The sequence below is a fragment of the Saccostrea cucullata genome, unplaced genomic scaffold (assembly GCF_032062105.1).
Source record: "Saccostrea cucullata isolate Sc308-1 unplaced genomic scaffold, CSIRO_AGI_Scuc_v1 ctg1581, whole genome shotgun sequence".
In the NCBI taxonomy this organism is placed as follows: Eukaryota; Metazoa; Mollusca; class Bivalvia; order Ostreida; family Ostreidae; genus Saccostrea; species Saccostrea cuccullata.
Genome location: NW_026938330.1, coordinates 78,203 through 105,443, shown reverse-complemented (window position 1 = coordinate 105,443; position 27,241 = coordinate 78,203). Strand labels below are relative to the sequence as shown.

At 35.2% G+C, this 27,241-nt stretch overlaps 1 pseudogene; it reads left to right on the top strand.

Annotated features, from left to right (window-relative positions):
- Positions 1-5,384: 5,384 nt before the first annotated feature.
- On the top strand, positions 5,385-8,879 carry LOC134249985 (uncharacterized; annotated as a pseudogene).
- Positions 8,880-27,241: the final 18,362 nt, after the last annotated feature.

Sequence of the window (27,241 nt, the reverse complement as noted above, 5' to 3'; positions counted from 1 at the left end):
ATTTTAAAAAATTGTTTACAGACAGACGGACAGACAGACAGACGGACGGACGACGGACGCATTACTATCGCATAAGCTCTTCTGGTCTCTGACCAGTAGAGCTAAAAACGGCGCAGAGGAATTTTATATTACTCAACACAATGAAACTGAGATAAATTTAGAATCGATCTATCAAAAAAAAAAATGTGTTCTCGCTCATTTTCTCGAAAAAAAAACTTAAAAGACTTACATATTTGTAATAAACGTATATAATTTCATTAAGGTATTCAATCCCTAAAAGGATCAAATTCAATGAAATTAAATACATAACAGATAAGTAGGCATTGAATAATCAGTTTATTTAGACATACTTCCCATTTATTACCATTAGTATGTATAGTGGGATGTGTCCTAGTTTATGACCTTGAATCTTGGTAAGAGTTATCTCCCCTTTTTTTAATTAATAAAAAAAAATCATTTAAAAAAATTGTAACCAGTGAATTTTTTTTTTCAATTGTCATTCTATTTTTAATGTTTTGATGCATCTTTCCACCGCAGGATTTATTAATATTCAAAGTATTTAAATTTTTATTTTGTAAAAACGCTTTTCCCTATAGACTTCAATGCAATCTTTGTTAATTAACTACTGCTTAATTATTGAAATTTTTTTAACATTCTTGTGGTCAATCCTTTTCAATTTTGAAATACTTTAATATAATATCACAGTATTATGTACTTGACGGACATTTAAGCGTAGGGAATTTGGTCCCATTAGGGATGGAAATCCTTAAGACGTTATATAGTATATAATTTCATTAAGACGTTATATAAAGTTAGAACGACGTCATTATTTTCGTAGTACGTCTCAGAATCACGATGTAATCAACAATTCATTGAAAATAAAACATGTTTTATCAGCATTTTCAATTTTTAATTGATTGGCAATAAATGCTCTTGTAAACATTGTCATAATTTACCTAAATTGTCACACTTTTTTAAATGAAACACAGATTTATATTACTTTAATAAATTTTGACCTTTCATATTTTAACATTATGTTAATTCTTAATTTAATTTAGTATTGATTGGTTATTAATTAATCCTTTATCTTTTATTACATATAAATATTTTTACAGACAAAACACGCTTTAATGTACTGATGGAAATACTTTTTGCTTGTTTGTAGTTGATACTGTAAACGTAGTAAGCTTCTTACGTCGAATGCTATTGTGACGTCAGCAAACTCGCGATCTACCTTAAAATAGAAATAAATTAAAAAAACATATCTAATTGGAGTCATCAAGTATTAAAAAACCCGTATTTTTTACTTACATCAATCACTCCCACTTTGATTCTGGTCTTCGTTGATCTCATTTACTTCTTTAAGAAATTCATATATTGTAGCTTGTTTTGACTTTATTTTACCCAATTTTTTAAGTACATTGGCCCTCATTTCGTTAGGCAAAGTTGTACATGTTCAATAATGTCTTCTTTACTTTTGTTGGAAATGCCTGAGTGTTGTCTCAATGTTTCTGTGGGATGAAAATGGGAGTCTGGATGAAAGTTTGTTTGTAGTGATGTGAGTGTAGTAAAGATGTTTTTGTGTCTGCATTGTCTAGAAAATTGTGCGAGTGCGCAGTCTTTGGGTTAGTTGGAGAGTGTTGTGAGACAGCTTTGCTGCAGAAAACCACTTTTTCTGATCACTTTTCTGAAACACGCTATCTCATCTGTCAGGTCGTACGTATAACAGTAATTCATGTCCTTTTATGTCATCCCCATTTTTACTTGCAATATTTTGTCTGATCTTTAATTATTAAAGATTTTTGAAAATTGAATTACCACAAATTTTGGAGTATTTATTTCAGCTGGTTGTATGTGACAGAAAATGATTTACCTCATCCATCAATGTTTCGACAAGTAGTCAGATGGCAGATCAAGAGGCATGAAAGCCTTTGCCTTCCTGTTTGGGTTTTCCGAGATAAAATCGCCCCCTTCACCCTTAGTGCCGTTGCCACTGACACAATAAGATTCATAATTAGCTATGAACTCACGTTCCCCAGAAGGACATTGCAGTCTTATCATTGAATCCATGTAGAATGGCATGTTAGAACCAAAGAACAACGGAGAAAACATACTTCTGCTGGCAAGAATTGCATCACTATTGTTCCGTCTAACGCCAGCACGAAATGCATGAAGGGTAAGGCTGAAATCAAAAAAGAACATCATTCATAAATTTTTGATTTGGGGTAGTTAGCCTATCAAGGAAACCCTCTACAGTTGAATCTCTATTGGTGTTGATGGCCTCCCTAACATTGGGAACCATTTTTTCCCCAGACATGACAAAAAAAATCTTCAAAGATCTGCCAGCTTTTATGGTGAGGTGGAATTTGGAAAAAAGCAATTTTAGAATTCTTTTGGTAACTTGGATATATATCTACACACACCCATATACCACATACAAACTTTAAACTTCATTGAATGTAAAGATGCTATATTAAATTTACCCCAGAGAAGTTTTCCAACTTTATCTGTCCAGAATTTTAATAAATTGGAAGCGATCCTATTCTGTATTAATTTCAACAACCAGTGTTCCACAAGAGGTACATCTGAGCTTGTCGGAAAGGTTTGAGCTAATTGCAATCTTAAGATTTTTACATTTTATTTTTCTTGCAACTAGATATACCCCTCCCCCATTTAATACCCCACGCAACAAGGTATAATGGTTTGAGCCGTCAGTCAGTTAGCCCACCAGTCCATTTTTTTTTGTCAGCGCAACTTTACATAAACTGCTGCACACACTTTCGTTCTTCACCTGAGATAATGTAGAGGAAAATGTATATGATGAATAAAAATATGATGATTGAACGTTTTGTTTATTATCTCTAGACAACAAATTCAGACCGGCCACCACGTCGGTTTCCAGTTGTATGACGTCTGTCTCCAGACCTGCCACCACGTCGGTCACCAGTCCTAAAACCATGTCTGTCTCCAGTCCTAAAACCACATCTGTCTCCAGCCCTGCCATTAAGTCGGTCTCAAGTCCTGCCACCACGTCTGTCTCCAGCCCTGCAAAAACGTCGGTCTCCAGTCCTAAAACCATGTCGGGCCCCAGTCCTGTGACTAAGTTGGTCTCCAGTCCTAAAACCACGTTTGTCTCCAGTCCTGCAACCATTTCCAGTGACACTTCTGATCATTTCGCTGAAGGTAAATATGAAGTGGCAAACAAGAGGCCCAAAGGCATTGAATCGCTCTTCTGATAAATTGTACAATTTATCACTTCTATTAGAAGCCTCCAACCCTATAAGTATCATAAGACCCAAAATGCATCAACTTACAAAGTTTGATAATATTTAACCAGTTAAGACTGAAGATATTATAATATAATTATAAAATACCATAAGAAGTTAACAGTGACCACCTTATGATTGAAATTTTCTGAGGACTCAAGATACATTAATTAACAAAGACTGATGATTCTAAGTAAATAAGAACCTGATATATTCAAAAGTATGTCACCATAACCTATTTTTTAGTCAACCTTCTCTGAAAACCCAAGATGCATCATCTGACAAAGTTTGACGATTCTAAGCCAACTAGTACCAGAAATAACTAGAAAACTGACCAGTCAGCAAGGGCCCCGCCATGGGGTGGAATTATAAGGATGCAGCTTATGGAATGATTAAAAAATATATGAAGAAATAAGTAACAGCAACTGTATTCTTAAAATTTTCAACATAATTCCTGGATATCCAAAAACCTGTAAATAATATCCTTGTATATTTACATTAGGCACTGGCAGTAAAGAACAACCTAACATTGAATGTATATATGAACAATAATGAAGTTTGTGTTTGTGTTATATAAAATGCCAGTCTAATACATGTATCATGAAGGCTTGACCTTAACTTCAAAACAAACAACAGTTGCAGACAAAGTTTTTCATTAATCTTAAAATGACAGATAAAGATAGGCCTACTAAATTTTCTTCAGCAGGCTAGATAATTAATCCTGAGGGATTAATTGTACCTCTCTCATCATTTTCTTCTTAAGTTACAATAAGAACTTTTTTCAGTATTAATATTAGAATGGCTTAATCCAACTACCTTAAAAATTATTATTATTCTTGAATTTACATAAAGGGAAAAAAGTAAAAATAAAAGATATGTCTTCTTTAATCTATTTCTTGTTTTTAGAATTCAATGACATCATAACTCATTGTGTAAGTATTTTAACCAAAATAAAGTATAAACATTTATATCTAAATCCACATTTCAGAGTGTTCATAGCATTCTAAATTGACTGAACTTCAAAACAAACTTCATTTGCAGACAGAGGTGGTAATTAATCTCAATGTGACAGATAAAGATAATGCTTTGGATTTTCTTCAGGAGGAGAGCTAATTAATCCCAAGGGACTCATAGCAGCATTCAGTTTACAATGGAAACATCTTCAGCAGTTATCTCTCTTTGCTAAAGCATTCTTATATAAAGTTAAGGAATATACCCCACCACCCGAGCTCCAAACCAAGGGTCATAGAGAAACGAAATTAGCATCAAAATATGTCTTTCTGCCTATTGAACTACCATACCAAATTTGATCTTAATTGGGCAACCATAAAAAAAGTTATTAGGAAAAAACAGGAAATTTGTGGACAGAAGAAAGACAGACGGACAGACAGAGTGATTACTATAGGGCACCCGCAAATCCTTGCGGGGCCCTAATTAAATATAGCCATCAAATGTCAAAAGTAAGTCACAGTTACCTTCTTTTTGGTCGACGTTATTGAAAAACCCATAATGCCTAAACTGACAATTTTTTTTGATGATTCTAAGCCAATAAGTACCTGAGATATTCAAAATTAGGTCACTGTGACCTACTTCCTGTTGGACATTCAATGAAAAACTAAGATGCCTCAACTGACAAAGTTTGATAATTCCAAGCCAATAAGTACCAGATATAATTAAATATACATGTAGCCATAAAATGTCAAAAGTAGGTCACCGTGACCTACTTTTTGGTCGTCACTCTTCGAAAACCAAATATGCATCGACTCACAAATGTGACTCGCCATGAGATTTTTGGCCCAAATGCGGAAAAACGTTATAATGAAAAAAAAATGCACAATCAACGTTACAAAAAAGCGTGAATTTCGCGCACTCGTTAAAATAATTGTTGGATGAATTTAGATTGGGTAATGTTTTATGACTTTTTTTTATTAACAAAAATAATAAGAAAATCGATCTTATTTCGATTTATATTATTGAAAGTTTTTTGAGAAAAAAAATGAGTATATTTAGAGTTATTTCCCGTAAGACTAACTCTTCTTTAGTGTCCGAGTTGTTGGTGTAAACAATCATGGCGTCTTTAGCAATGAGGGATATTTAAAACTTATAAGAATCACCGGAATGGAAAACTTCAGCCAGCTAAGCCAGTCAAGTGCAGTTTCTAATGCAAGTACAATCCCCCCAGAAATAGTAGAAAACGAAGATGAAGAATTTGTAAACGAAATAAATCGAGTGAATGACCTTTATTTTGGAAACTTGTCAAACAAGTCGGATGTCGACCCAGAATATCAATCGGATAACGCAGAGAGGTCTGACGAAAATGAAAGCGATGAAGAAACAGAAGATCGGGAAAATTTAGTACCCATAGAGCAGAGTGAGGTAGATAAGAATGAAATTGACCAATTTCAAAAGTTTAATTCTAAAACATGCGGTTGTTCTCGACTCTACGGAAAACCATGTAGTGAGGTCGTCGATTTAGAATCTTTGCTTGAATACAGAAACACGTGCCTGGAAATGAAAAAGGATGAACTAGATATGATGATTAAAGTGCAACTATTTCACCATCGCCGAAATGACAAAGTGACTAGTGCAAAGAAACATAGATCATAAGAAAGGGGGAGAATTAGACAAGAATATTTTTTAATGGACATCAAGTGTGTAGAGAAACATTTGCGTTTTGCCATGGGGTATATAGAAAGACTGTTGACGCACTGGCTCGTTCCCTTGATAAGGATGGACTTGTTCCTCGAGTCCATGGAAACATTGGAAAACATCCAAAGCATGCCCTCACTGTAAATGATGTTCAATCTGTAAAAGATTTTCTAACATCTTATGGAAACAAGTTTGGTTTACCATTACCAGGAAGACTGCCAAACTATAGAGATTGTAGAGCTATAGTGTTACCCTCTGATAAGACAAAAGCTGATATACATCAGGACTATTTGTTAGCTGCGGATAGTCTACATTTGAGAAAGATATGTTTGTCAGAGTTTAAAAGAGTTTGGCTCAATACATGTCCACATGTACTAATTAGTAAACCTTCAACAGACCTGTGTTATAAATGCCAATCCTATGCAAATACCCTGATTCACGGTGGCAATATGACAGAAGAAGAAAAGGAGCAACATCTTATGAAATACACAGCTCATGTTGAAAAATCAAAGATGCAGAGGGATTATTACAGAAGGCAATGTGAAGTCTCTAAAACTAGCTTTTCTGCTCTTCCAAATAAGAGAAAAACCAGAGGTAACAATTTATTATATGATTAAAGTAATATTGTTTGAAATTAGTTGATCATTTTTTTGCGTCTAGCTCTGTTAAATTTGTGATTTTTCTTAACCAATTGGCAATTGATATTTTCCCTAGGTCAGCCCATCTGCTCTTTGGAGGGAACTCAACATTACAGTTTTGATTGTGCCCAGCAAATACATTATCCACATTATGCGCAACAGGTTGGTCCTTTATTATTCAAAACCCCACCGAAATGCCAGTGTTTTGGAATCTGTTCAGAGGGTTCAGGTAATTTTTAGAATGTCGAAAACAAGATTGCAATTGTCTCATTGATTTTTTAGTATTTAAATACTCTTTTAGTTCATTGATAGGAAACAAAATACTGTAAACCAAATTTTATTCGCGACGACTGTATTTCGCGATTTACTAGGGATAAACTAGTTCGCCACAATTAATTTTCGCGGTCAAGCATTTTTGGATCTGTAGTTAATAGACATATACACTTTAAGAATTGGTTCACGGCGAGAAATATTCGCGAACAAGGCAACTTTGTTACGCAAATAAAAGTTGGTTTACAGTATATAGATTTATGTACAAGTGTACTGGTCAAACAATTAAAGCATAATATGTAAATTTATAAAAGAGATTAAGCAGTGCATTTAATTGGCAAATACATGCAACATGTAAATTTAGAATTACATTTTTAGAAATGCACCCTTTAGAAGAATGATTAACTTTTTTTGTGAATTTTTAACCAGGATCACAGATATCTTACTTGATTGACGAGTCACAGCATTCTGGAAAGAGGGCAAACTCTGTTGCAAGTATGATTCACCACCGTTTTCAACATAAAGGTTATGGAGAAAAGAATTTACAACTCCATATGGACAACTGCACTGGTCAAAATAAAAACAACACTGTTATTGGGTATGTATTTCCAATCCAACTGTCTATATAACTACCATTTGTGAGGGTGGTATTTTTGCAAATACAATAGGTGTCTTCATGTCAAATACATGCAGTACATGTAATGACATACACTGGCAAAATTATTGTAAATTCATTTGCCGTCTTTTTAAAGTTTAGTTTCATAATCAAGTTCTATTAGATAAGCATTTAGCATTTTGTTTAGAGATTTTGTCTCTGCCAAACATTATTTTAAAAGAATGTCTTGTAGATATGGGATGTGGCGAGTTATGACTAGCAGACATATGACCATTGAGTTTTCTCTGATGGAGGCAGGCCACACAAAGTTTCATCCCGACTGGCACTTTGGGCTCTGGAAGGTGAAATGGCGAGGAACAACTGCAGAGAATCTCGAGGAAGTGGCCAAATCTGTTGCTCATTCATCTAGGAATAACCATAATATTCCCCAGCTTCTAGAAGATCCCCAGTATCCAGTTATTTTCTATGACTGGAGCACGTTTCTCATGCAGTACTTCAAGCCAATACCTCAACTCAAGCAGTATCATCATTTTCGGTATGCATTATATTGCCTGTTTTTGGAGCAATTAATTCATTAAAAGTTGGGTTATCACAGAACAATAAATGCACAAAGGGGCATACAGTGTAGATGTGTTCAAATTATATTAATTTTTCTCATTTTATTTATTTGGGTCAGAATTTCATAACTTAGTAAAACCAGAGATTTTTAGACCAAAAAGTTATAAAAAATTTATTAAGTATTTATTTAAATACATGTACATCTTATTAGGTTATTTTTTGGTGTTTGATTGTCATACATTTTTTTATTTTCTTATGCTTCTATAATTTATCCCTCAATTAAAAACCTCTATGTTGTCAAATTAAAAAAATTAGATGAACATGTATACAAAAAAAGAGCAAACGCTTAATACAGATTTTAAACCCATGTTGACAAATGCAGATGCTTAGTGTAAGGTTATGAAGAATGCTGTTAACATTGAATATTGAAATTTTTTGTATTATGTTGTTAAAAACAGAGAACGGAAGAGAAATTAAAAAAAAATTGAATGCCATCATTTATGCAAGTTGAAGTATGGCTGTGCTCATTCAATACATTTTGTTAATTAATGCATTAAACTGTGTAGACAAATATATTTAAAAAAAATAATGTATGATCTAATATCTTTTTCAGAATGACACACGAACATCCTGGAGTAGTGCATCTACGAAAGTATGCTACAGATGAAACACAAAGATTTCAAGTTTCCAAATATGGATGCTTCTCTTCCAACTGTCATCAAACCATGTGGCCTTGACGCACAGCGACAATGGTATTTATACGACGAGGTAGCACTATACTGTGCCAGTCATGAGGCATGTCCCCGCCCATGTGTACCAAAACCATCAGCCATAAAAGTTAAACAGAAAGTGAAATTAGGAAAGAGAAAATATGCAAATTGACATCGTAACAAATCAGTGTAATTTTCGTGCTGCCATGGATAATAAGAGTTTGATTTTATCAAGTTCTTAAAACTCTTATATTCTGTTGTACTGATTTGATAAAAAAAAATATGTGTTATGAAACTAGAGGTACTGTGAGCAATGAGCTCACTAAATGATACCCCCCCGCCTCCCATATGATTATAATGGCAAAAGTCCATGTTTTGGGGTGGCCGGGAAACCCAAAATATTTGTCGGATCAAAAAATAAAATAGGAGGTGCACAATGGCATTATGTAATAAAGATTCTGTGAAAGTTTCATTAAATTTCACTCAGTGGTTTAAGAGGAGTTGCGGATAAGAGATGGGTACCCCAAAGCGTAACAGACGGACGGACGGACGGACGTACAGACGGACAGACGGACGAACGGACGGAATTAACGATTACTATATACCCTCCCGCTTTTCAAGCGGGGGGTATAATGAAATAACATCTATTTTAAATTGTGTTACTTTATTACTTTTATATAACTTCAAATTCGCAGAAATCACCAATTTGACAAAACAAGATGTGTTTGTGAAACACTATGCACCCGGTGGCGCCTAAGTTTGAAAAAGCTATTTTTAGCATATAGGTCACAGTCAAGGTAACAAGGTCTTTAACCTTGTTGACATTTGAAAGAACTTAATTTAGTGGGGTATGCATGTTAAATATTAAGTCTCTATCTTTTATGGTTAAAAATTTATTGCAAGGTTTAAAAAGGCTATTTTTAGCATATAGGTCAAGGTCACAAGTTCAATCAAAAGGTCACTGACCTTGTAGTCATTTGAAAGAGCTTAGTTACTGGAATATGCATACCAAATATGAAGTTTCTGTCTCTCATGGTTCAAAAGTTATGGTGAAGATTAAAGTTTACAGACAGACAAGACAAAAACAGTATGCGCCCCTTATCTATCGATCCGGGCGCATAACTACCAGTTGGTAAAGTCCGATTTTCTTGACAATGGATAGGGATATCAAAGAAAAAAAAAGCAGATACTTGTTACTGGGGGTCATTTCTACTAGATAATATAAAAATATCATTTTCTCCCAGGTACCTCATTTGGGCCAAAATTCTCATGGCTTGTCACATATAGTTGATCCTTACATATCTGTTCGAATCCCACTGTGGGACGTCAAGACAGGTCCTTCGGATGAGACCATGTAAACCCAGGTCCCGTGTTGACCGCAGTAGATGATACGAAATGATCTCTCCTGCTCACTGGTCTTTAGTGCCGAGTATAGGAGTAATGTTGCAGGTATGTGGTGACGTCTCTAAGTGAAAAACTCTCGTGAGGGACATTAAACAATAGATGCAATAATTTAACTGGCGAGGTTTTCTCGCCTTTGGCTGAAAATATATTTTCATTTATTTAATTATCGTGTTGACCTGAACAGACGACTATATGCTGCGATCCAGATGTTCTCAACATTAGTCCACCAGTGCACCTAGCTTTCTGTCATGGTTAACAATAGCTTCTTCTGAATGTGATCTGCTACAATGGTAATTTCACTACCCCAAGATGCGTGTCTACTATACTTATTCTGTCCCATATGGAAGAACCTCCATCTTGACCAAAATTGCAAGTAGATGCTAATATTTTCAGCTCGGTGACATAAGTATCAATTGTCTTACCTGCCTCCTGCATGTGATTGTTGCATCTGAATCTTTGACCGTTTCATTTTTCTTTGGACGGCAGTACGTGCCACCAGTGCAATATATATAGTTCTATCCTTCTCTTCTTTCTCGAATGTCGGAGTATTGTAGATTTCTTGACCATTGCTACATAACCCAAGCCATGCAAAACGCTTAAGTCCTTACAACATATCAAGAAGAATATGTACTATAGTTTGTGCATGACAAAAAAATATATGTCAAAGTCAATTGCAAGCCTTTCTTTATAAACAAAGTTATCCTATGGAAATTATTGAACACGGAATCAAAAAGGCAGTAAAATTTGACAGATAATTCCCTCCTCTAAATCCTATCAGAAGCAAAACCTCAGTTTTAAAGATACCTCTTGTTAATACGAAGAATCCGACGAACTTAAATATTACCTCAACCCTTCGACAGCTTAAGAAGATTCTAAAAACCTATGTGAAAATGACCAAAAGAATTTAAGAACTTCTTTCAAATGAAATATATATGGAAATTCCAAACATACCTTAAATATGATACAGAATTATATTTAATTTATTTTACCCGAAATGTGTAATTACTTGTCAGATTTTTCCGACGGGGGGCATGGCGTCACTGCAACAAACTGCACCTGCTTCCCAAAGCCGAGAAAATAAAGGTTCGCCAGCAAAAAGAAGGAAAATGGGACAGTCTAATCAATGCTCAACTAAATTCCCCGCTCAAGGTTTATGGGCCAGTAATGTGGTAATCGTTTATTCTGGTGCCACCTCAGTCCCATCAGACCCCTTGATATCCTTCCCACTAGACCTGTATTCCATGCAACATAAGTGGTTAAATTTGCAAAAAAGCGATTTGCGGCCAGGAAATTTCGACGGATTACGTTTCTTTTTTTTTTTTGCCCAACATGATGATACTTGACCAAAAGTTTCAATGTTCTTAAATGGTTAAAAGGAGGACCAAACCGCAATCTTAATTGTTTGTGACTTCAAGTACAGCCCAAAGGGAGGAATTTGACATTGTGTCACTCCCTATGCTCAAAAACTAAAATTCATTCCCTTCCGTACAGTAAAAAAACCTGTGTTCCTTTTCTGTACAAAACCAATAGATGCGGGTGGGGGGGGGGGGGGGGTCCTAACTAATCTCTCCAGTTCACGACACAGTCGTCCGGAAAGATTTTGAGATATGTGATTTTTCATAGCAGTTTACATAATATATAAAAAAATCAAAGTGGGCGACGGTGGCAGACACTATTTTCTGAAGGAAAATTAGCACAGGATTGAGTCATTTTGATTCTTTCCTACATTAAAACTAGAAATGCACCAAATTAATGACGTCATACTTCCAGAAAGGTCCTCCTTCATGTCATATTATTTTATGATTTACATATTCATTTTCTCCACTACTGTTCAAACCAATTTCATATTCTGAAACTTTAGAACATTAAATCTTTAGGGCACAATAAAACTCAAACTGTACCTTCTTCTTAAGAAATATCTTATAAATCAACCGACAATATCCAACATTACCTTTATAGTTTTAATAGTTTTGTGCCTTGCCTCCAGATGCAAATGATGAATATTTTGGATACTGCAGTTTGCGATGCACCTATTCCATAAAATAAGGTTGCATCAATCATTTTGTTGTTTTCGTATATGTCAAGGTCACGACACTTACTTTTAGCTCAAACTTGTTAACAACATTCAACTGGAGCAATTAAGCCAATGTAAGAATTATGTTCTAACAACCTTTTAAAAAGACTGTATCCAATTTCTGGTCTATTTTCATTCAATCATTCCTAGGTACTTGAGACCATGGTAACCATAGTAATTTATTCAACTTTTCCGCACATGGGTACAATATGGTCATTTTTCTGCTTACTGTTGTTGCTGAAATACAAGTAACAAAAGCCGATGATAATCAGCATGTACAAAATTTTGCTGGTTAACTGTGACCTTTTAGCTTCGCGCCTAGGAAATATTCATCCTTAGTAGTGCCTTACGCCGTGACGTCAGGCAATAATTTAATACTGGAAATAATTTTTTAACTGCTGGGATCAGAGAAGTGTCAGATGGCAAGGGAAAAACATATGTAAATGGCACAAAGAAATGTCTGATATTTCAGAGAGAGAATGTGACCTTGTATTACGACCGATAGAAGTTCTACACAACAGAGAGTTAATTCTATTTTATAAAGTGAAATGCATGGATATATTAGTAGTATCAACAAGATGACATGGTCAAGATCTTACGCGCATGCACGTGCGCTTTGCTCTGAAACTAAAGTCTCAATATCTTTATTGTTTTACTACAGTATCCTTTGAAACTGTTTAATTATTTCCCATAATCCCACTTGAAGATGTCCAATCCAAATACCACAATGGCGGTGTTATCAGATGTCACCACGAAGGTTCCTACATTGTCAAACACTACTACTATGTCATCTATCATGACCATCTACCAAAACACATCAGAAACAAATTCAATGTCTGAGATTAATGTGTGTCCAACATTTATCGGCAGACTTGGCAATAATTTGACTTGGCAAGGAATTTTATGAAACTCACAATGCAGGGATAAATTAGTAGTATCAACAAGATGACATGGTCAAAATGGCAAGATCTTACGCACATGCACGTGCGCTCTGCTCTGAAACGAAAGTCTCAATATCTTTCTTGTCTTACGTCAGAATCCTTTTAAATTTTGGACATAGTCATATATTATGAAGATCTACAGCACGATATACAAGATTTATCATGAAAGCACGTAAATCCACATGTGCTGCAATCTGATTGGCTGAAACTTTAAATGCCTATAACTTTCTTGTTTCTCAACAAAACATGATACTACTATCAAAATTGTATGCAAGGATGTGCTTGCATGTTGCGCAAGCGCAAAGCGTAAAATGAACAATAAATTTGAAAAACGGGAACATTTATATTTATATGACTTTTTATTGATTCTTGGAATATAAAGACATGTTAATAGTTTAGACAACATGCCAAGATCATTTTGCACGTGCATGCATGTGCGTTTCCATGCAATACGTTAAATGACAAAAAATTGATATCATTGTAGCTTTAAAAAAAATCTTTTATAAAATTCTGCGATACTGAGCATATTTAAAAATGTTTTAAAGGAAATTGGCACAAAAAAGGAGTTGGGGAGCGTTTGGGGAACATCTGTAGCGGTCCTTGTTACAATTAGAACTAGTTTAGTTTAATTTTAATTAATTGACTCACATTTTAGTATACTAGTTAACAATATATTACAAATTCAGATCTAAGTGCACATATCCTGCAAAATTTTATAAACATAAAATCTCTTGTTGATATTTCCCATATATATTATATACTATATACTTGTATATATGTTGTAGAAATTAAAGGCTAGGCGTTCTGTCTTTAAACAGAAATCAACATGATGAAGAAAAGAAGGTAGAGGAAGTCCTTACTATTGATTTCATGTCATCGGAATATAAAAACACCTCAGATGATGACACCATCTATGAAATTGCCAACCTAAGTTGGCGGTCCGACGAGTGCCTTAAGGCATTTAAAGAACTGGACACTTAAGCTTCTCCTTTCAAATCGAAAAGACAAGAGTATGAGAAGAAAACGATCAAACAGGGAATCAAGAAGAGATAAACCTGATGAAGTTACACTAGATCAGAAATGGACTATTAGGAATTAATTGATTAATAAAATGTCGCCCTTGACGCTGAGCTGTCATTCGGCTTTTATTTTCAATACTGGCATGATGTGTTCTATCAGAATTTTCCCTATGATGGAGTTATTCTCCGGCGTACATGTTGTCCAATACTACGTAATAATAGACGATGCGACCGGAAGGAACTGACCAGATTCCCTGTGGCTGGATTTACTTTATCAAGTCATCTCCAGACCGAGAAAACTGAGAGGGCTACAACAGACAAAGGACGTCGGAGGGACAGAAGCAGTCGGAATAGGAGCAGGAGCGGATCTCCATGGCGGAACCCATCCCCCCACCTCCGCGAGGGAGTTTTCCCCGGTGACTCCCCCTTCCACTCCAGAGTCCCAAAAAGCAGTTAATTGCTGCGGTGGTTCGGGCACTAAGGAGGTACTAGATAGATGCCCCAATTTGTTGGAGTGAGAACGTAGCCAACTCGTTTACCTGTAGAAGACGTCCATGTTTCATGGAGTGTTTAAGAAGAATCCTGGTGATTCAGGCGCCCTGTCCCCTCTGCCGTTTCCGGGGAAGGAGACTCTTTGTTGCACCAAGGCCTTTTGCCAGATAGATAAAGACATCTAGTTGGTCCTTCCACTTGAAACCAACATCATAAAATTTCGAGTGAGCAGGGCACAACAGAGTTGACCACCCCATCTGCCCTCCCCTGTCCTCTGAGTACCGGACAAAATTAGTGATCTTTTTTTTTTGTTTTTAATGAAATATGCTTAAAAATTTCTGTTTGATCTTATAATTTTTTCCCCTCTCCTTGTTTTAAGGGCTTACGAGTGAGCAGGGCACAGCAGAGTTGACCATCCAATCTGCCTCCCCCGCCCCCTGAATACTTGACAAAGTAAGTGATCATGTCTTCTTGTTTTTCCTACGTAATGAAATATACTTAACAATTTTCTTAGTCTTTCATTCCCCCCCCCTCCTCCTTGTTTATATTGAAATCAGACCAAAACTGTAAAATCTTCAAAACATTTTATTGTTTTATTTTAATGAACGACTTATCATTTAATAATCTGTTTTCAAAGTTGACAGCAATGCTATATGTAGTGGAAAATGAGTTTACTAGAGCCATAAAAATCAATTTTGAACATGAATGGTCAAGTCTCCATTCTTCGTTAACGCTTAAATGATAGAAATGTAAATGTGAAATCTACTTCATTTGTCCAAAAATGGAATCTGAACCCATTCTATATGGAAACGTAACTTCTCTGAGAAAAAATGTATGCTTAAACAAGCACCTTTATTTAAATCACATACAGTCATACTGATAGTGTTCAATTCGCTTTTTTCCCTTGATTATATCTTCCCCTTTATGCAATCCTTTCTGTCACTCTTGATTATCTGTATTACATCTAGTATCTGTTTATTATTAGAATTACATAAATATCAGTGCAGAAATTAAAATTTACTGCAATTCATTGCATCGGTATGAACTTTAGAGATGACTACTTACACACAAAAGTATTGTTTTAACTTGGCCTTCACCTGGGCTCTTAAGTCTGTCACTTTACGACATGCATATTTTAGCCCTATCCTGTTAAGACTCCCAGGTTTTCTTTCAAATCAAACTGTCTTTTCATTCTTGTCATTAAGCTCTAAAAATACAAAGCATTTTTTAAGCAGTTGTTGATTATTTCTTGCAACACATGGAAAGTGGTTGCATGGAAAGTGTTGATGTGAAATTCTAAAAACAAGTGTTTATAATGTGTGTTTTTTCTTGTGGGTTACTAGTATGTGTTTTTGCAGATAGAAATATAGTGTTTCAAATTTGATGTATACACACTAAACAAAGAAGAAGACTTGAATTGACTTTATCATTTTTTCTTTAGCATAATTTACCTTCAAGTCTATATCTCGGCTGTCTAAAAACATGTCAGTCGAGAACCTTGACTTTAAATATTCCAGGGACTCTGTTTTTAGAAAGTACATTTATTGTTATATCAAACATATTCATTTAATTATATCATCAAATGATACAAAATAATTTATCTACACAAACTCAATTGCATACAACAATTTACATGAAAGATATACAATACCTCCACCACTGAGGTCTCGACACGGGCAAGACTTGGTCTAGGTGAAGATCGCTGCTCTTTTAATTCCTTCAGTTCTTTCACTATCAAATTTACAATAATATAAGTATAATTCCTCGTACCATACCTGGACAAATTTCCGTCTATCGGCATTGAAGGAGGGGGGGGGGGGTCAACGAACATAACATGCATCGATCCTACACTCTCTTGGCTGTCCTACAAAATTTAATTAAAAAGACATGGAACTATATAAAGATTTACATGACCTTCCTATTTTGAATACAATTGCTTGTAACGCAAATCCCCAATATGCAATATTTCTGTGAGCCATCCATCAAAGAGGAGACAACTACAATGTTTATATTGGAATGGCGATCCCGAAGTATTTTGCGTTCCTGCTTAAGTTAGTGTTATAACTTTAAAACGAAATGCCAAAAAAAAAAGAAAGAAAAGAATGCCCAGTCAATCAAAAATTTTATCCTTAATTTGTTTCCATGTTCTTGTTGAACCAGCCTCTTTATAAGAAGGTATTTTAGACGCGCACCTGCAATATTTTGTCTTTATCTTTTGTGCGTTTGTTCTGAGGACGCAGAGGCGTTTCTTTTTTTTAAGCGTTAAATAACGTTGATTATATACAGACATGGAGCGAAATCGACTGTCAAAATGTATTACCAAAAAACAGGAATTTAAGTGTACATCATGAAATTACGAGACACAGAATAGAACAAACTTAACAGCACACTGTGCCGTGAACGTCAAAATAACACCATACAGGTACTGTTGAGAGGGAAATATTAGTACGACCACACAGAGTCCGTGTTACCTACAACTGTCATAGGAAGACGTAACAAACTGTCACGAACCTATTGGGTATGAATCTTTCGCATGTTCGTCTGAAAGAGAAATAAATGAAACATTTTAAAAGTTTTATCGGGATTCACGTAACACTATACATACTTGTATCAATGACACAGTCATGATAATAATGTGTATGTAAATTAATAAGAACTTGAGGTACTGTGAGCGATGAGCTCACTAAATGATACCCCCGCCTCCCATATGGTTATAACTGGTGAAAAAGTCCATGTTTTCCTGTGGCCGGGAAACCCAAAATATGTGTCGGATCAAAAAGTAAAATAGGAGGTGCACAATGGCAATATGTAACGATTCTGAGAAAGTTTCATCAAATTTCATTCAGTGGTATGAGAGGAGTTGCGGATAAGAAATGGGTACCCCAAAGCGTAACAGACGGACGGACGGAATTAACGATTACTATATACCCTCCCGCTATTCAAGCTTTGGGTATAACTATAAATGTACCTTTTGTGCTTGAAACAGCTGTATGCATACTTGCTGCCAAATTTCCATCTCTTAATAGTCTGCAACCCTTGAGAAATCATTTCTAGTATGACGACTTTACCCGGACTTGCACTTCCTTTACCGATAGCTGATATAGCCTCAGAGTCGTCCATGTGGTTAGTTGATTATCTTTCAAATTTGATTTCAGTTTGTTTGGAAAGTTCCTATGAAATTTGTTTGACAATTTTCTAGTTGCGTCTTCTGTCTCTTCGGATCTCGCGTGGAAGCAGATACTATTGTCGGAATTGATTAGTCCATCACTTCAAAATTTTATATCTAAAATCTTGCGCCACGTCAACGCTGTCATCATTCGGCTTCCGCTTTTTATGTTGATAAAGATCATGACATGCCTATGAACTACATGTCAGTAGTTCGTCTGTCTTTGTGTATTTTTTGTGTCCTATGCCTGTCATTTACTTGTTGGCCCACTAAGTTCGTCACATTTAACTGATAGTTGTTGATAGTTTATTGTAAATCTCGGTTGGTGTGCCATTTTTTAAGAGAATTTCCTTCATAATGATGGGGGTGTTCGAACATGCTCAGTTTTTTTTTTAATTTCTTTATGGGGTCATACAAGAACACTTTGTTTAGATACATGTACTCTACGACTATAACATTGTTTAAAATTTCTCTGTTTAAACAGAACCGTATTTTTGTAAGAGGAGTCTAATTTTGGAAGTAGTAATGTCGCAACAGGACAGAATTTTTTTAATTTTCTATTCCATGTATATTTTAACAGTAAAGCAATGCTGTGTAAATTTCAGAAGCTAATTATGCTACGCCTTACTGAAAGTCGAAGCTAAACTGGATAGTGTTCTTAAGTTCTGCAGTAGAAGAACTCACATCAAAACTGCAACAACTGAACGATATTTTACCAGTACCTGCTGGAAGCGGTATATTTTCGTCAGCAGCAAAAGAAAATGCGTGGCATATTGAAGTCAATGCTCCCTACACTTATCATGCTTATTAGAGGAATGCGGACGTCCTCTTTAACAATATGCAGCTCTCTGATCTGGTTTGACTCCAAGCAGCTGAGGAGGTATTGATGACGACCTAATATTTCATGGCGGAAAGGCAGACTTTTCCATTCAAGGCAAAAAGCAGATGAGTGATATAACATTGCATGGACCTTTATACTAGTATATATTTATTCATTGAACAGGTCCAGTTCAAAGACTATTTGTACCTTCGGAGCTATTAATATTATATATTGCAGCGTTCGGTCTTTTGGCTCAAACAATGCAGACTGAAAAAAATAAACATCAATTAAGGTACATCCCTGCCTTTAATATATGCTCTTCTTTAATTTTTAAGCCCGGAGAGTAGTGGGATTGTCTCTTCTGGGCAAAAAAATGGACAAAGGATGTTCGAAATGTCACTGTCTGCTGTGATTATCATCATGCATTGGTGAGACAAGATATGGATGAGGTAAAATGCATGTCATTTTTAATGATGACTTCGTACAAATATATTGCAAGTATATCAAGTATTTAATCCTCTACCTACATCAATAGGAAGTAATCTTCACATAAAATGTGAAAAAGTGTGTTTATGAAGTATTTTAATTTTGTACACAATCTCAAAATAGTTCTGTAATGCCTATATTATACCTTTTTATTGTACATAATCGTTATTTTTATGTGGACAGTGGTACATGTTTATATAAATCTTTTTGTCTATATAGCAATACTATTTTGTGGTCTTGGGGAAACTATCATAAACAATCTGATTGCTGCATTCAATGAGCTTATATTTTTACCCCTCAGCGGGGACCCTTGATGACTGGTCAGTTTTCTGGTTTTTATATTTATTAACTAAACGGTTTGGCGTCTTCAGCATCACAGCACATTCTAAAGGAGATTTCTTTCTTCTGGGGACAGGATAACAAAGGAAGCTGTTGAGCGAAAACAAATTCTTCTTTTACAGTTATAAGGGACAGGAACTTATATTAACTATGGTAAGAATTAAGTGTGGCATCAATTGTGTTCATGATATTTGCTGCCAAAAGTAAGAGAAAGAGACAAAAGTAGATTTACATTGGAATATTTCAAATAAATGCATAAAAAATAGAAAGCTGTTTGGAGGGTCAATGTGACACTATGATAATTCCCTTCTGATTGGAAAAATATTTGTATCAAATAAAGTACTATCAGTGAAAGGAAAAAGAAAAAAGAATACAATCATCACTTCAAATAAACAGTCATTTAGTAAAGGTAGTATGTATATGGCCAAACTAGTACACAGTAACATGAAAGTAACAGCAAACAAAATGCTGATACATGAAGACATGGCAATGGTTAAAGGAAAAGGACATCTAGTAAAAGATGACTACATTGCAAATAGGAAATAGCAATAGAATGAAAATCAATGTGGGTATATGTTACATATGTACATAATGGGACTGTGGTTAATCTCATTAATCATGCTCACAACAGCAAGTCATGTAATGAAAATGTCCAGCAAAAAATATGAATAAAATTTTGGAAATTAACCAAGCATTTCGAAATATTAATGATGTGCAAGTAAAAGTGTATGGATGCAAATCCTTGCATGACCCTTACAATAAGTTAAAACGATAAATGCTCTAGTGAAAGATTTTAGTTACATGTTATGGCGGACAAAGAGGGATATATTAAGGAAGGACTACAGCCAATGTGGAGATCATAGTTATTGCAACACTTAGTGTTCCATTTCTAAGGATCTTACCAGGAAGCACAAAAACTTAACCATGGTAGTTGATCTCACTGATGTAAATTTAAAGCATTCACTTCTAGCAGTATTCAACGAACTGTGCAAGCTTGATAATAGTAACAGTAATGAAAGTTTTAACAACACACTAAGATCTAAAGCCCCAAAAGACAAACATTACGGCGACGGAGGGAGTTTAGCTCATCGATTCTCAGCTTCTCCTTTTTGCTGCGACCTGTTCTTGTGCCTTTCTTTGTCTTTCAAGTTTTCTCTCTTCTTTTTCCCTCTCTTGTCGTTTTTTTTTATCCTTTTCTTACAATTTCTGTGAATAAATTTCGTCCGAGGTCAAAAGTTTTAGTTTTTAGCTCTACTGGTCAGAGACCAGAAGAGCTTATGCGATTGTAATGCGTCCGGCGTCCGTCCGTCTGTCTGTCTGTCCGTCTGTTTGTAAACAATTTTTAGCTCTTCTGAGCCAAAGGCTCAAAGAGCTAATGCTATGGCCATTTGTGCGGTGTGCGTTAACTTTTTAGAATATGGGCTATAACTCAAGAACCCCTTGGCCAATCAGTGTCAAATTTGTCACAGGGTATCCTTGGCCCAAGGGCTACCCTTTATACTAAAATAAGGGTTGGGATCCTTAAACAAGGGGAGATAATCAGGAAAACAAAACCAAAAGTACTGTTTGCTAAAAAATCTTCTTCTCTAGAACCACCAGGCAGATTTTCACCAAACTCACATACAAGGATCAGGATATGTTGAAGATTAAAAATTGTTCAAGGCATGACCCTGGGGCAAAGGGCGTGGTCTCAAGGTCACTTCAAAGTTAACCTAAATTTACAAATAATAAAAACGTTTATATTTTGCTTACTATTAGGACTAGGATCATCAAATCTTGTAAGTTGATGCATCTCAGGACTTCACATCATATTAACTCAAAAGTAGGTCACGGTGACCTACTTTTTAAATTTTGCGGGGATTTGTTTTCAAATTGATTTGAAGGCATATTTCGGGCACTTTAAGGCCTATGATCATAGAACTTTGTCAGTTGATGCATCTTGGGTCCTTGAACTATGTCAACCAAAAAGTAGGTCACCGTGACCTACTTTTTGAACTTTATGACCAATTCTTTTTAAAACATTTAATCCAATTATTTCAGACACTAAGAGGTTTAGAATCATCAAATCTTGTAAATTGATGCATCTTGGGACCTTAAAACATATTTATGAAAAAGTAGGTCACTGTGACCTACTTTTTTAATTTTGCAGGCACTTATTTTTGAATAGTTTAAAAGGCATTATTTGATTACCTTCAGACCTAGGATCATCAAACTTGGTCAGCAGATGCATCTTGTGACTTTGAAAAAATTCGACCAAAATATAGGTCACAGTGACCTAGTTTCAACATTTTATGGTTATATTTTAGTATCTTAGGTATTTTTTGGCTTAGAATCATCAAACTTTGTGAGTTGATGCATCTTGGGTTTTCGGAGAGTAACGACCAAAATGTAGGTCAGTGTGACCTACTTTTGACATTTTATGGCTTCACTTAAGTATCTACTGTACTTATTTGCTTAGAATCATCAAACTTCATCAGTTAATGCATCTTGGGTTTTCGGAGAATGATGTCCAAAAAGAAGGTCACTGTGACCTACTTTCGACATTTGATGGCTATATTTTAGTATCTTAGGTATTTATTGGCTTAGCATCATCAAACTTTGTGAGTTGATGCGTCTTGAATTTTCGGAGAGTGACGACCAAAAAGTAGGTCACGGTGACCTACTTTTGACATTTTATGGCTTTATTTAAGTATCTACGGTACTAATTGGCTTAGAATCATCAAATTTTGTGAGTTGATGCGTCTTGAGTTTTCAGAGAGTGACGACCAAAAAGTAGGTCACGGTGACCTACTTTTGACATTTTGTGGCTTTATTTAAGTATCTACGGTACTAATTGGCTTAGAATTATCAAACTTTGTAAGTTGATGCATCTTGGGTTTTCGGAGAATGATGTCCAAAAAGTAGGTTATGTTGACCTACTTTTGACATTTTATGGCTTTATTTAAGCATCTTAGGTATTTATTGGCTTAGAATCTTCAAACTTTGTCAGTTGATGCATCTTGGGTTTTCGGATAATGTCGACCAAAAAATAGGTCATGGTGACCTACTTTTAACATTTTATAGCTTTATTTAAGTATCTTTGGTATTTATTGGCTTAGAATCATCAAACTTTGTAAGTTGATGCATCTTGGGTTTTCGGAGAATGAAGTCCAAAAAGTAGGTCATGGTGACCTATTTTTTAACATTTTATGGCTTTATTTAAGTATCTATGGTACTAACTGGTTTAATTTTGTTTGTTGATGCATCTTTGGTTTTTAGAGCATGTCGACCAAAAGGTACCGGTAGGTCATGATGACCTACTTTTGAATATCTCAAGGACTTATTGGCTTAGAATCATCAAACTTTGTCAGTTGATGTATCTTGGGTTTTCAAAGAATGTAGACAAAAAAGTAGGTCATGGTGACCTACTTTTAAATATCTTAAATACTAATTGGCTTAGAATCTGCAATATTTGTTTATAAATGCATCTTGAGTCCTCAGAAAACTTCAATCTTAATATAGATCTCTGTGATGTACTTATGGTTTTTTATAGCTTTATTATTAAAAAATTCAGTCCTAATTGACTATAAAGAATCATCAAACTTTGTCAGTTGATGCAACTTGGGTCTTAGGATACTTAGGGTTAGAGGCTTCAAATAGAAGTGATAGATTGTACAATTTATCAGAAGAGCGATTCAAGGCCCTTGGGCCTCTTGTTTCAAAACGCTACTCCTCCTCCAATTTTAGTCTGATTTCAATATAACTTGGCACACAAGTAGACTACACTAAGATACATAGAATAGTGCATCGGTTTTTAATTTCGATGAACGGTGTTGCCATGGTTACTAAAAATAGAATTTTCTGTGAAATTCCTTTAAAACGCTACTCCTTCTACAGTTTTAGTTTGATTTCAAAATAAGTTGGCACACAAGTAGACTACACAAAGAAGCATAAAATAGTGCAATGGTTTTTGATAAGTACAAACCAGTAGAGCTACAGTCTCGACAGAGACTTCTGGTTTGGCCATCGATTTAACCTGTGTATACATAGTGAATATACCGATAGAAACTAGCTTTTGTTTACAAATTTTATGTCACTTTTTTCAGTTGTACAGTCTTTAACATTTATCCTTGTTTTTTTTTCTTGGGGGGGGGGGGTTAGACTTTAATTTCAATCTTCATGATAAGCTTTAACTTTTTCATCAAATTCTAACATTTTTAATGTTTTGCTGAGCGGGCCTAAAAAATCGATTCTGGACCGCTGAGTGAGATGTTGGACCGCTCGGAGAGATGTTGGACCGCTTACGTCACAGAATGGGCGGAAACTTAATCTCATTTTCATTTGTTGGTGCTCAATAGTGACAGACTTGATGTTACATTACGGAATAATTTACAAAATGAATGTAGGTCAAAAGTATAAAATAAACTGAAAGGTATAACAAAACATAAGACAGAGTTCTCGGGCAAAATGCGTTTTGTCGGACCCTCGAACCAAACTCTGTCTTCGGCCGAACGGCCTCAGGCAGACAGTTTGGTTCTATGGTCAGACAAAACGCATGTTGCCCTCGAACTCAGTCAATAAATGTATAATGTTACATGTCTTGGCATTTTAAAGTTCTTTAATTGTTTAAGTTTTTCAGTTTCATACATAATAGTGAGCATGTCATGAATAATAGTCTGTATGAGTATAGCCCAGTGGAAGGAAGCCATTTCAGGAGAGAAGTTGTTTCAAACCACCTTTTTGGGAAATACAATCTCTAATAAATCAATACATTCATCGTGATCAAGATGTTTCTCAAACATCAAAAAAACAAAAAAAAAAACAAGACATTTTCTCTCACCCAAATAATCGTACAAATCAATTATTACAGCAATTTTTAGGTGTCACACATAAAAGTGAACATGTCATGAATAAATACTCTGTATGAGCATATCCCATTGGAAGGAAGCCATTTCAGGAGTGAAGTTGCGACTCATGGTAGGTTAAGTGTGTCGAGGGATCTCCGGCAAAAAGAATCGGATGAGGGATCCATTGTAAGACGTATATAGCCACCATATTGAAGCTAGGTAAGGGCCTTCAAAGGAAAGTCTGATAAGTCATTATCGTGTGTCATTCTGCGGCGTATCTTCCTGACAAGAAGGAGAAGATGCGAACAGAAAACATCATAAAAGTAATATAAAAAATTCTTTTAATATACTTACTTTACATTACCCAAAAAGTAGAAGTACTCTTTAAACCAGAAGTCTCTGTCGAGACTGAAGCTCTACTGGTTTGTACTTATAATAAAGAAAGAGAAAAGTTGCAGTTGGGATATAAAACTTTACAAAAGCAATAAATAGAATAATGACAAATACCTATACACAGAATTATGTATCTTAGTGTAGTCTACTTGTGTGCCAAGTTATATTGAAATCAGATTAAAACTGTAGGAAGAGTAGCATTTTGAATGATTTTCACAAAAAATTCTATTTTTAGTAACAACGGCAACACTGTTCATCGAAATCAAAAACCGATATCAAAAATTATGTATCTTTGTGTAGTCTACTTGTATGCCAAGTTAAATTGAAGTCAGATTAAAACTGTAGGAGGAGAAGCATTTTGAAAGATTTTTACAAATTTTTCTATTTTTAGTAACAACGGCAACACCGTTCATCGAAAACAAAAACCGATACACAGTATTATGTATCTTTGTGTAGTTTACTTGTGTGCCAAGTTATACTGAAATCAGATTAAAACTGTAGGAGGAGAAGCATTTTGAATGATTTTCACAAAAAATTCTATTTTTAGTAACAACGGCAACACCGTTCATCGAAATCAAAACCTGATACACAGAATTATGTATCTTTGTGTAGTCTACTTGTGTGCCAAGTTATATTGAAATCAGATTAAAACTGTAGGAGGAGTAGCATTTTGAATGATTTTCACAATTTTTTCTATTTTTAGTAACAACGGCAACACCGTTCATCGAAATCAAAACCCGATACACAGAATTATGTATCTTTGTGTAGTCTACTTGTGTGCCAAGTTATATTGAAATCAGATTAAAACTGTAGGAGGAGTAGCATTTTGAATGATTTTCACAAAAATTTCTATTTTTAGTAACAACAGCAACACCGTTCATCGAAATCAAAAACCGATACACAGAATTATGTATCTTAGTGTAGTCTACTTGTGTGTCAAGTTATATTGAAATCAGACTAAAACTGTAGGAGGAGTAGCATTTTGAAAAATTGTTTACAGACGGACAGACAGACAGACAGACGGACGGACGACGGACGCATTACTATCGCATAAGCTCTTCTGGTCTCTGACCAGTAGCTAAAAACAGAAACAAAAAAATCCCCATATTATCTGTATGCAAGAAAAACAAACAAACAAATGTTCTATAATCAATATAAAAATGGAAATTAAAAAATGTCAAGAATAATTGTTGGTTAACATTGATATTTTTAAATCACTACTGGCTAGTTAAAGTTAACCTGTAATGAAATAGGCTGGCATCTACACAGTTCCTTTGAACAGGTCATCACCTCACTCCGTACCGTGTCACACAACAGAGAACATGCAGCCTTCCTCACAGCTTTACTATTCTTAAATAAACTTCTAAATCCACTCCTGTATTTTCCTTTTGTCAAAGAAACCACTGTTTCTTCCAATAGGGGTGTTATTAACTGTTACTGAAATCGGTTTGTGACCAAAACAAAAGAAAAAAAAATACAAATGATATTTAATATGAAGTCAACTATATGATCTTTCTTGTGTCTAGGAGCGTTTTCCAATATCATGTACACATGTTTATATGTATATATATATATACAGATTTAGAGACAGAATTTAATGGCTCGAGTACATTAAGTCTGCTTTACCAGTTGTTCTCAATTTTGTATCTGTCATTTTCATGCATTTTCTTTCTTAATTACTTAAATAAAGCAATAGTTGTTAAAAGTAATATGTAATCCATTTTCAGACACTATATATATTTATTATACAAATTTAAACTTAAAGAAAATTGCGAAATATCGCATTTATATTTTGTAATTCGTAAATATAAGATATAGAATATGTTATCTTATCTGATTGATTGTACACTGTTTAACGTCCCTCTCCAGAATATTTCACTGATATGGAGACGTCACCATTGCCGGTGAAGGGCTGCCAATTTAGGCCTATGCTCGGGCCATTGAGCAGGGAGGGATCTTTATCGTGCCATACCTGCTTTGACACGGGGCCTCGATTCATACGGTCTCATCCGAAGGACCGCCTTTTACGACCAGCAAGGGGGTACTGAGTACCTATTCTAACCCGGATCCCCACGGGGCGTTATCTTATCTGAACTACGTGGAGACTGAACTACATTTTCTATTAAGTGTCACATAAAGAATATAAAATATTATTAATTCCAGAGCATATGAATATCATTCTCAAAGTATGGTGTATTAGTAGTATTCAGCAATTTTGTAGTACACGAATCTATATACTTTATCAATTTACACAGGGGTAATAATCGGAGATAATTGCTACAATTTTCATTTAATTTTTTTATACGTATTACATGCCCTTGAAGAAGATACATATTATATTGCATCCTTGATAAATTAACAAGGGGAGAAAAAAGTCCAAGGCCAAAGGACGTTCGTTCCACTGGAACCACAGCCACTAGAGAACACCATCAAGTGTCAACACTACTATACAAAATTAAAGAGCGATCCCGGATATCGCGTCACAATCTTCACAAAGCTTCCCGATCTCCACCAAGTTAAACAGAGCATTGCCCTCGTGGAATATCAAGGCACGTTCCAAAACTAGAAAGAGGA